Below are 11,959 nucleotides of genomic sequence, written 5' to 3'. Positions count from 1 at the left end.
CCTTGTGGAGTTCCTGTATGGGGTAGTGAGATCCCCATCGTGAGTGGCATTCAAGCAGAGACTATCAGCTGCTATGGAGAAAGCTCATAAGGGTGTTAGGGGGCAAGGGGTTGGATGAGATGGTCTCACATTAGTCTCTGAGTTGCAACTGACCAAAAAGTTATTGGTGAACATAACTGGGAAATAACCAGCTTCGGGAGCAGCCGGTTCAGCTCTCAGCACCATCCAGAACCTTCCTCAGGGCCTCCCTTTCCTCTGTGTTCACATTATTCTCAGATCAGCTTCACCTGACCTGGGGTCGCTCCCACAGCCCAGAGTAACTTAGAGAAATCATGCAGTAGCCTCTGAGGCTGTTACAATCTCCACCTCATGAGTGGGGAAACTGAGTCACAAAGAAGCGAGGTGTCGGGTCCGAGGCAGGGGTGGAGTCCCACAGCCCCTGGACAAGCCGAGCTCGGGAGGCTTCGCCTCTTCTCCCAAAGCTGTTTCCCCTGAGGATGCTGACGAGGGCACAGGTGATCACTCAGCCACCACCACTGGCCAGTACCTGCTCTGCCTAGCAGCCCTGGGGTTACTATGGCAACTGAGCCAGACGCAGCCACTACCTTGTGGAGTTCGAAGGTTCTGGCTGCCCCAAGTGGCCTTCAGCAAGTCACTCCCTGTGTCTGGTCCTAGCATTCCCATCTGTAAAATGGGCAGCTCCTCCGTTCAGAAGTGTAGTACTCATGTAGCACTTCTGTGGTGTCCCACACATGGCTATTGAAAACTTGAAACGTGGTTATTGTGACTAAGGAACTACATAAAAACATTTTTATTTCATTCAATTTGAAATTCAAATAGCCACACGTGGCTAATGATACCTGTATTGAGCAGCGCAACTCTAGGGTCTAAATGAATAGCAGAGATTCATTTGGGTTTTGTTCTGTTTTTGACTCACCCCTGCTGCACCTCAAATTCCACACAGGCCGACCCTGGCTTTCCTTATGAAGGGAGTTTTCCTGGTATTTCCCTGAGGTGGTCACCTGTCCTGACCTGCTGTCCGGCCAGGGGTGGTGGGTGGCCAGTCTCAAATGGGCCCCAGGACCTTTGCATCACTTTGGACAGAAAAGGGGGGCCCAGTAATGGCTGAGATCCAATGTCCAGCCAGCAAGATGGGGCTTAGAATAGCATTTCAGTGCTTTAAAGAAGATAAGGAAGCACCCTGGGTTTCCAGCGGGTCTGTGCCAGGGGCATGCATACGTGCTCCTGCCAGAGTGGAAGGCCTGCACACCGGTGACCCCCATGTCCATGCACCAGCCCGCCCCACACAGGCACACGTGTGTGCGGACGCCAGGCAGTTGGCTCTGCCCTGGGGCCTCTCCTCCAAGCTGCCAGCATGCCTCAGCGGGCGGCGCCCTCTGTGCGCTCGGGCCTGAGGTCTGCAGCAAACCTGCGGCCTCCTGGACGACCTCAGCTCCTCGGTGCCGCGTAGGGGCCCTGGGACACCGGGCAGAGCGGGCGGGCAGTCCAGCCCGTCGCCACTCCTGGTGCCCGGGAGCCTGGCCCGCGTAGAAGCTCCAGCGGCACACAGACCCCCACTCCCGGACCCCCTCCCCTCCCTGCCCCATCTCCCACATCCCTGGGCCCTGGCCGACCACCCCAACCCCACCCACGGGGCGAGTGTGGGAGGGAGGCCCAGGGAGGGCCGAGGCTCGACGGGAGGAGGGGGGGCTGGGGGGGTAGGGGAGCCCCGCCCCTGCGGCCGCTGTAGCAGATGTGGGGCTCCGAGCAGCAGACATGGCTCTGGCAGCTCTGGAGGTGAGCAGCCCCAAGTCAGCCTCCGGTGCAGGTCAGGCTCAGTGAGAGGCCTGGGGGCCTGCCACCTCTTCCAGGTCTGGTGGCTGCCCCCCCCACACTGCCCCCCCACGCTGCCCCCTCACGCTGCCTCCTCCCACACTGCCCCCCATGCTGCCCCCACACACACTGCCCCCACACACTGCCCCCCCACTGCCCCCCCCACGCTGCCCCCCCACACACTGCCCCACACACACTGCCCCCCCACTACCTCCCCCACGCTGCCCCCCCACGCTGCCCCCTCACGCTGCCCCCACACACACTGCCCCACACACACTGCCCCCCCACTACCTCCCCCACACTGCCCCCCCACTGCCCCCCCACGCTGCCCCCACACACACTGCCCCACACACACTGCCCCCCCACTACCTCCCCCACGCTGCCCCCCCACACTGCCTCCCCCCATGCCCCGCCGCCGGGTCACAGGCCCCGTGTGAGGCCGGTCACTGAGGCGGTGGCGGGGGGGGGGGGGGGGGGCAGTCCCCAGCTCAGATCCCTCAGGCACCTGAAAGCCTCCTCTTCGCCCTCGAAGGGGCATCTGCAAGTTCCCGGTTAGGACAGGTTGCCCGGGAGTCACCTGGGTCTGACTGGAGGCCCCATCACTGCAGCCAGCACCGGAGCCAGCCTGCTCCCAGGGCGGGCCTGGTGAACCAGCGGCCGGAACTGGTGAGCGCGCCTGGAAGGGAGGCTGGGGGGGGGGGGGGGGGAGCACCGGGAGGAGCACCCGGGGAGCACCGGGAGGAGCAAGGAGTGAGCGTGGCGAGGTGCACGGCCGCGGGGCGCCTGGTTTCCTCTTCCCGTAGCGCCCGGACAGGCTCGGACACGGCTCACAGAGGTGACAGCTGGGCAGCCGCAGAGCAGGTGCTCCGGCTCCAGGACACGGCGGGGGGGGGGGGGGGCTCCGAGGGGATACGTCTTGCCCCCGACCGCACAGCAGCCAGGGCAGAAGCGGCCTCGGCTGACTCAGGTGCTCAGCTGCGGTCTCATCAGACCCCCCGGAGCCAGGTGTGGATGGGAGGGTTTGGGGAGCGGAGAAGCTGAGCTGAATGGACCAGTGGGGTTCTCTCTGACTTCCAGAAGGAGGTGACATGGGGTGGGGTCAGTGTCTGCTGCTGGGCAGGTCCCTCCTCTTGGGGCTCCAGGATGTACCCCAACAACAGGCAGTCCCCAGGGAGGTGTTAGTCCTGAAGTGCTCACGTTCACCCATCAGGTTTCCTGAGGGCCTGTCACAGCCCCTCCTCCTGTTTCCTCAGGGGCAGCAGGGGTGGCACAAGCGGGGCTCTGCTGGGCGAGGGTGCCTCGTGCCTGGCACCGAGGACAGCAGGAGGGCGCCAGGAACACATGGCTGGGGTCCGGCCTGGAGGGCAGGTAGGGCACCAGCCACCCTGCGTGCCTAGTGAGCCTGCGGGCCTGGAACTGGCCTGGCCCTCTGAGGGCACACAGGGATGCACGTGCCGCACCCATGTGTGCAGACCTGCGTCCCTGCCCAGCAGCAGAGACACTGGCCCGGAGCCTGCACTGGAGCCTCCCAGCAGCATGCAGACCCCACAGAGAGCCGCGGCTCCTGGCTCAGGCAAGCATGTTGCCGGTCCCCCAGGCCCAAAGCTCTGGACTGTCCTGGGCTCCCCTCTTTCTCACCCCAGGCTGGCAAGTCCTGTCCATTCTACCTTCAGAATTTATTTGGGATTGGGAACTTTACATGCCCCATCTGGCCGCATGCAGTGGTCGCCTCGCTGGCCTTCCTGTTCCTGCCCTGAGCTACGTTTGCTCTCTTCACAGCAGCCAGGGATGCTGGGCGGCCTCGGGGAGAGCCCCTCCTCATGCTCCCCCACTCAGGATCAAAGCCAGAGTCTAGCTGCGGCCGCCAAGCCCCTCCTCCGCCCACAGGCCTCCTCCCTGCCCTGCGCGCCGCTGCCTCAGGGCCTGTGCGCCTCTGTCCCCAGGCCACGCACCTCTGCTCCAGCTCTCCATAGCCCCCCACCCCCCCCCCCCCCGCATGACTGAGCAGCACGTGCCCACGCCCGCCCTTCCTGGCGCCCGGGCCGGCCCTTTCTGCAGCCGACACGCTTACTGGCTGATTCTCTGTCCACCCCCACGTGCTGACCCGGCAAGGATGTGGTTGTGCTGCTTTGGTCGCCACCGTGGCGCCGGTGGCCAGCCCAGCACCCGGTGCACCGCAGGCCCTGACCCCGTGGATGAAGGAGGCACATGGACACACACGCAGGTGGACGCTCACGGAGACCGCAGGGACCGGTGACCTGTGCACGCCTGTACGCACGGGACTGCAAGGCCTCAGCCCGCCTGCGTCGCTGCACATGGCACAGAGGCACGCAGGTGGCCTGAGCCGAAGCTGCCCTGGGCCCGTGAGGCCCTGGACAGAGGGCCGGGCCTGCCTGCGTTGGCAGTCTCTGTCCCCACCCAAGACCCCCAGGCCCTCTCTCAGCCGGGGCTGCCCAGGCCCCGGTGGGCTCCTGGCTAATCCCACCAGTTCCCTGGGAGAGAAAAGACAAGCTTTCTGCAGCCGACCCTCCCCTCCAGGTGCAGAGAAGAGCGTCCCACTCTCCCGCACCCCAGCTGGACCCCAGCCCCTCCCTTCCCCCTCCACCCCACGCAGCACAGCTCCAGAGGCGGGGGCAGCAGCTCAGGGGCACTGCCCACTGAGCAGAGGGTAGACTGAGGCAAAGCAGGCAGATGCGGCCCACTGCCCCGCCCACCCCATCTGACCCTGTCTTGCGTGCGCACTCCCTCCCGCCACACCCCCAGCTTGTTTGGGCTGGAGGAGCTTATCACCAATGACTTTATCTTTTATCTCCCCCCACCCCGCCCCCCTCCCACAGCTCAACCTCAGAGCAGAGCAGGCTCCTGTTGCTATGGCGACTGTCCTGGCCCTCCCTGACTCCTTCTCCCTCCCTCCCTCCCTCTTGTCCCCATACTGCCTCTCCCCCTCCCTCTGTCCCTTGCTCCCTATAGCCCTTCCCTCCCCTTCTTTCCCCATCCCCCCATTCCCCCCCTCCCTGCAGCCCAGCACCAGCACCCCCAACCAGCCTCCCCGCTTCCTGGTGCTGGACAGAGGCCTGTGCCTCCACCTCCACTTCAGACTGCAGCCCGGCAGACACAGGCCTGCCCAGGGCACGGCCTCAGGTCCCGTGACTTCACTGTATGTAAGTCGTTTCCCCTGGACAGAGATACCAGTACCTGCCTTACAGGGCTGGGAGCACCATGGGAGTGTGGGCGCGGAGTGAGGAGCACAGGCTGGGAGCACTCGGGAACCCCAGCACGAGATAAGCCTCTCTCTGCACCCACAGAGCGCGCCTGTGAGCAGCTGTGGATGGAGAGGCTAGAGGAGCAGGGCCAGCTTAGCCCACTGTCTGGCACGTCCTAAACTGCATCTCCAGGAAGACCATTGCCCAGCCCTGACCCTGGGTGGGGGTGGGGAGGAGTCGGGGGGACAGTGTGCCTGCCCCTGTGGAGACCCCCTGGCCACTGCTCCAGCGCACGGGCCGTGGACAGCGGTGCCTCATCGGGGTCCAGGTAACGGGGGCCCTCCCTCCCCCACAGAGCCGTGGACTTCCCTCCCACGCCGCCTCTGCCTCCTGCCCACATGCCACCCCATCTCCCTTCCGCCTGGAGCGCGTTGCTCCATGCAGTCGGCCAGTCAGCGACCTCCTGAGCAGGAGACTCCATGGACTGACATAGGGGCCAGACCTCCTGGGCTGGAGTCTCAGCTCTCCCACTCGGGGGGGCCCCAAAGATCCCCTTCCCTGCCCCAGAACCTGAGCATGCGACCTGAGCTGGCAAAGGGAGGTGCAGGTGTGACTGAGGTGAGGATCTGGAGATGGGAGGTCAGCCTGGCCGAGCGGGGAGGCCCTCCCTGGAACACAAGCGTCCTCACGAGAGAGGCAAGGGAGAGCCGACACCGAAGGGAAGGAGAGGCACGGGTTCTCCCGGAGCCTCTGAGGAGCCGGCCCTGCCCTGCCGGCCCTGGGCTTGGCCTCACCCGGAGACGGGTTCTGCACGCCTTCCTCCAGACCAGCGGTCAGCAGCCCGTGGTCCGCGAACTCCTGGTGGTCCGTGAGGTCTGGAAGACTGGCGACTGCGCTCCAGGCGGTCCGAGAACAACCCCGTGCTGCTTCCCGCCTCCGGGGTGGTAGTTTGCTAAGGCAGCCACAGGGGGGCGTGGACACACTCCTAGTGCCTCGCCTCCTCATCTGTAAAATGGGCTGGTTGAACACTTCCCTTCCTGGGCTCTGTGAGGGTTAAATGAGTAGGTAGGTGCAAAGAGCTTAGAAAAGCAAATTGGGCTGTTCTTAAAAATTGTGCAAAAACTATCTGCCAAACTCTAAAGAAGACAGCACTCCTGGCCTCAGGAACTCACCTGCAGCAAGACAGACTCACAGAGTGACGGCCCAGAAGGCGGCAGGCCGGCGGTGCCTGGGTGCACAGCTGGGAGGGCACTGGGACGGCATCCTGGGGGAGCCCCCTGGAGCTGAGCCTAGAGGGTGGAGGGAGCAGTCAGATAGAGCTTCCGGGGAAAGGGGCCTCAAGCAGAGGGAACAGCATGTGGGGATGCTCAGAGGGATGGGACGATTGAGGGGCCTGCAAGTCATTCCGCAGGGACGGAGCAGAGAAGGATGTGTGGGGCTGGGCCAGCCGTGGAGGTGTGGGGGCTAGCCAGGGCGTGACCTTTGGGAAGTGCGTGAGTCACTGCGGGGGATGAGGACCTGAAGGCAAGGAGACCAGTCACCCAGGTGTGATCAGAGAAGACCAAAGGGTAAAACGACCGATTTCATGGACGATGGGGGTGAGCAGGGAGAGACCTGGAGTGGGGCAGTTCCCCGAGGTAACAAGAATCGTCCCAGCCATGCAATAACAGAGCACTTGGTGCATGCCGCGCTCAGGCGGCGCTCGGCCTCGCTCTGACACTGCGGCTCTCCGCGCCACGCAGAGGGGCCCAGCTCAGACGCTGCGCAGGGTGGCCAGAGCACTGGGGTGAGGGGATCACTTTCATATGAACTAAGTGGGAGCCTGTTTGGGGAGCCCTCTTGTAACACTTTTCTATTATTAAAAATAAAGAAAGCACATGTTTTATGAGCAGCTGAGCACGTCTCTCTTCACCACTGGTAACAAAGAACCTGTAGGTCTCCAAGGACGGCAATTCTAACCCTCAGTGAGCTGCGTGTCCCCAGCGAGCGCAGTAACAGCGGCAAGGCTGGCGAGGGGGAGGGCGGGGGAGGGCCTGGGTCAGGAGCTCCCCTGCACTGCTGAGGCTTTCTTTCTTGAGCTGACAACAGCGGGTTCAGGAGCAATCACTCCATTTATTGTCTTGTACCTTCCTAAATACCTTTAATAGTTTACAATTAAAAATTGGGAGTGACCTCGTCGGGGGTTCAGTTGGTTGGAGCGTCGTCTCATACACCAAAGGGTTTCAGGTTCCACATCTGGTCGGGCTGCATAGGAGAGGCAGTTAATCGATGTTTCTCTCTCTCGCATCAAGGTTTCCCCCCCTCCCTGTAAACACACCCTCCGGTGAGGATTACAAGGAAATTGGGAGTGACTGGTATGTCCCAGCTCCCCTCTAGAGCTGGTCTGAGGGGCCAAGTCATATTCCTTCCGTGACAGGATTGCCGTCCCAGCCAGCCGCGGCCCCTCGCCACACCCTGCTGTCTGGGTGCCCGCAGAAGGGGCGGTTACTCTCTCAGAGTGGTGTATGGCCCTCCTTGAACAGTTCTCACTGTGGGAAAGTTCTTCCTCATGAAGAACGCCCCAAAAGTAGTCAAAATCCTGCTCCAAGTCCTCCCACCCCTGAGCCACACAATCTGTCCGTCAGCACACAGGCTGGGAAGCCTCAGGTCTTTGAAGACAGTGGTCATATTCCTGCGCTCCCCACCCCACTTCTTCTCCAGGTGAAGCAACCTCAGTGCTCTTTGAGACAAGTGACAGAAAACCAACTCACACCGGCTGATGCCAACAGGTGGGTTTACTAATGTGTGTGACGGGAGTCCAGGGGTTCCTTCGCTTCAGGCATAGCTGGGTCCAGGTGCCCAGGTGGTGCCCTGCCTTCCTCGCGTTGGCCTTCTTCTCAGGCACACACCCAGTCAGCTTACCACCCCTGGAGGCGCCAGCACACCTCAATGCTTCCAGCAGAACGCCCCGAAAGCTGGGGTCGTGTGTCACCCTGGACGGGCCGCTGTGGCCAGGCAAACGGAGCACTTAGTTTGGCTAAGCCTGGGTCATATGACCATGTCTGCATGTCAGCGGTAAGGTCAGCCCCGGCTGACCCACACGGGCTGGCAGGGAGAAGGAAGGCTCCCGCACTCCTCGAGGGTGGTCAGCACCAAGGACCGAGCGAACAGGCAGGCGCGGCTCTGAGCAGCCCCCAGCGGCAGGGCCCGAGGGCGTGTTCCCCCTAATGCGGCTTCGAAAGCGGCCAGTCCCCGCTGACCGCCAGGCCTGACGGGGCCTGGGCAGCCGAGCATTTGTTACCTCCTTGGAAGGAAAAGTGGTTAAAACTCAAGCATATCTGCTACTCTGTGGGCCGCTTGCAAACAGTTCCACTCCGACATCCCCTGCCTCTCTCGCCGCTGCCACCAGTATCCGTGCTGTCAGGCCCGGCATGCAAGGTGATGGCGAAGGAAATCTCCACGTCCCGCCAAAGTTGTAGAATTTCACGAAGTGGATGAGAGTGATGTTGGAGCAACCCTGAGCTCTGGCACCGTGGCTGGCGGGCAGGGTCAGCCCGTCTAAATACCACACCCCACGTGAAGAGTGACCCAGTGCCCCCAGGGAAGGGCTGCGGTGCAGGCCTCGTGGCCGCAGAGCCCGGGGGGGGGGGGGGGACCTGTGAGCGGTCACTGCCTGGAAGGGCCTGGAGAACCCCCGCAGGCAATTCTGTGGGAAAAGCCAGGCCTCCTCAAATGAACTGTTTTGCTTTCTAAGTATTAGCACGTTAATCTAAGAATCAGCATATTAACCTATATTTTTTGAGTGGATGATAAACTAAGAATTTTCATAGTTTTAATTTAATTTTTCCTTTTTTTGAGAGAGAGAGAGTGGAAGGGAGGGGAGGGGGAGAGAGAGAGACAGAGAGAGAGAGAAAGAGAGAGAGAGAGACAGACAGAGAGAGAGAGAGACAGAGAGAGACACAGAGAGAGATTGGTTTCCTGGACCCAGGCAGAGAATGAACCTGCAACCGAAGTACGTGCCCTTGACCAGGAATCAAACCCGAGACCCTTTGGTGCACAAGCCAACACTCTAACCATTGAGCAAACTGGTCAGGGCTAATTTTATTTTCTAAATATAATTCCAATTAAAGTTCTTTTCTCCAGTTACTAAAAGTCTTGGTTCCCAATTGCAAGAGGGTTTGTAATCACAGTGGCCTTTTCCTTGGGATAATGAGGCCTCAGGGTGGGCCCAGTGTCTGTGTGGCTCAGCAGGCCCATGGGTGCTGTGTGGGTGGGCCTGCGCCACCTTCTTCCTGAGATGCATCTAGAGCAGGGCTTAGCCCCGTATGTGCACGAATGATGGCTCATTCGTGAGTGAGCGAGCGAGCGAGTGGAATGGAAATCTGGCCTGCAGGTCTGGGAGCCTGGAACTGGAGCCCAGCAGGGCTGGCCCCTTCTCCGCTGGAAAGCAGAGCCTTGCAGAAGGCCCAGCGATCACGGGCCACTCTGAAGTGAGCTGCGCACCCTTCTCCCTGCCCTGCCTTCCTGCGGCTGGGCGCCAAGCACTGGCAAGGCCTTTGCCATTCGCCTTCGGGTAGGGGTGGTGGGGCCGGATGGGCCCAGTTCACAGCAGCCACCCGGCTCCCGGCACTGAGGGCTTCACGCCTCACAACCAGCCCCAGCAGTGGGCGACCTCCCGTATTCCTGGAGAATGAGAGGCTCCGAGCGGGCACGGAGCTGCCCGAAGCCGTGCTGTTGGTACAGGGCAGAGCTGGGCGAGGGGTCCCCCTGCTTTTCCATCTCGCTCCCTTCCAAACGGGTCCTCCTGTCTCTGGGACCCTATTTTCCGCTCTGCAAAAGGGAGGTAAGAGACCCAAAGCACAGGGCCCAGCACACAGGAAATGTTCAGTAAGCGCTGGCTGTGTGCTCACAGGGAGGCCTGCGGCCCGCTCGGCCTGGGCTGGGAAGGGCTGTGTGGGAGCCTGTGCCTCGGCTGTCTTCACCCTCAGGCCGGCAGGACGGCCTAGGACCGCCTGAGCCCTGCTCTGCGTTCCCCGCTCCAGGCCCTCGGCCTCCCAGGCCCGCCTCCCAGCCATGAGTAGGGGGATTGAAGTGGGATGTCTACCTAAGGAAGCGCCCCCTTGCATGGTATTGAGTGAGCCAGTAATACATCTATTCCCTCCGGGACAGGACTCTATCCGGAGATAGCCACCCCCCCCCCCCCCTTTCCCTGGCTTCCAGTGCCCAGGGTCTCTTCCCCTTGGCAGGAGTCATTGTCTCCTTTCGGCCAAAGAGAAAATCTAGGGGGAGCTCAAGGCCAAGACCATTCAGATGCAGAACTGGGCCATAACCCTGGGGAGAGGGGAGAACATCCCAAACTCAAATGCCTTAGATGGTCAGCTGGGTGATTTAAATATGGGTAAAAAACAATGGTAGGGCCCCAAGAATTTAGAGTCCTTAAAGGCATTTTCACTCCAAAATCTTCAAACACTTTCTCTTTCCCCACCAGTGGCCCTCACTGTGATCTTTGGAAAAATTTTCGAATCCTAAATGGAACGGGCTGGATGTTAATGTCTTCACTTACTGGGCACCTGGCACCTTGCTGGGCGCTGAGGAATCAGCAGAAGTAAGTGGTTCCTGCTGTCACAGAGCTGGTGTCCTGGTGGAGAGAGACTGACAGCAAACCAGTGCTTATGTGTGGAAAGATAAACGGCTGGGAGAGAGGAGTGCAGGGAGAAAACCAGCGGGTGAGGTGACAGCAGGTGAAGTGAGCGCCACTCAGCTGGGAGTGTGAGTAGGAGGCCTCTCTGAGCAGGGAACGGAATAGCAGGAAGGCACTGTGGAGGGTAGAGCAACAGGAAGAGCATCTCTGGCAGAGCGAGTGCAAAGGCCCTGAGGCAGAAGAGAGCTTGGTGGGCATGAGCAAGGGGACGCGTGGTGGGCATGCTGAAGGCAGCGCCGCACAGAGGACCAGGCTCCCCGGGGCTATAGAGGGTCTGGGGAGAAGTGCGGGTGCAATTCTAGTGCCACTGGGAAGGAAGCCATGGGCAGATGACCTTAATGTTGAATGAATGAGTGCATGAACCCGTTAACTTAGAGACTCCCTGACAGTTGCCACTCCAAGGCTTCCACTCACCGGAACGCAGGCTGAAAGCCAGCAGCCCTGCTCAGGAGGGCACCCCCCCCCCCCCCCCCGCAGCCTCTGTGGTCGGTTGGTGTTGTGGAGGTGGTCAGGGCGTCAGAGCTCCCAGGTGCTGTGGGGACTAGTGAGTTCCTGTATCAAACCTCTGTTTCCTCGTCTGTAAAATAAGGTAGTGGGGTTGCAAGGACAGTGCCCTTTTATCTTGGGGGGGACCAGATGACTGTACCCCTTTCTATGCATCTCATTTGATCCTGTCGCCCCTCTGTAGGCAGACTAATCCCATTTTGCTCCTGAGGAAACTGAAGTGCCGAGGGCTAAAGTCCCCTGTCTGGCTCTCAGAGCCCTTCCCACCAGCCCAGGGGGCGGGGCAGGCGAGACGGGAGCTGGGTCAAGGTGAACTGTGTCCTCTCAATGTAGCTTAAGCACAGGTTCTGGGGGAGACCGACTTGGTTTCTAAATCTTTGGGCAAACCACTTAACTTGCCGAGACTCCGTTTCGCTGTCTGTGACATGCGTGGGAATGATAGCGGCTCCCGCTCCCTGGGTTGCCGAGAGGATTGATGAGGTCGGTGTGGGGAGCAGTAGCCAGAGCCTGGCATGCAGTGAGTGCTGTTGGCATTTTAGGTCAAATGCTAGATGTGTGGGGACGGTCCCTTTCACCCGCCCTGAGGCCTCCTCGCCCCCAGCGTGGCTCAGTCTCCTGCCTCCCTGCCTTAACCTGCTGCTGCGAGAACCCAGTCGAAGGCCACGTGCCGGGAACAGCAGTGAGCAGCAAGAAGAGGAGGACCCTGGGGGCCGTTTCTGAGCACCTACTGTGTGCCAGA

Source organism: Cnephaeus nilssonii (assembly GCF_951640355.1).
Source record: "Cnephaeus nilssonii genome assembly, chromosome: 19".
In the NCBI taxonomy this organism is placed as follows: domain Eukaryota; kingdom Metazoa; phylum Chordata; class Mammalia; order Chiroptera; family Vespertilionidae; genus Cnephaeus; species Cnephaeus nilssonii.
Note: the sequence above shows the minus strand (reverse complement) of the source record.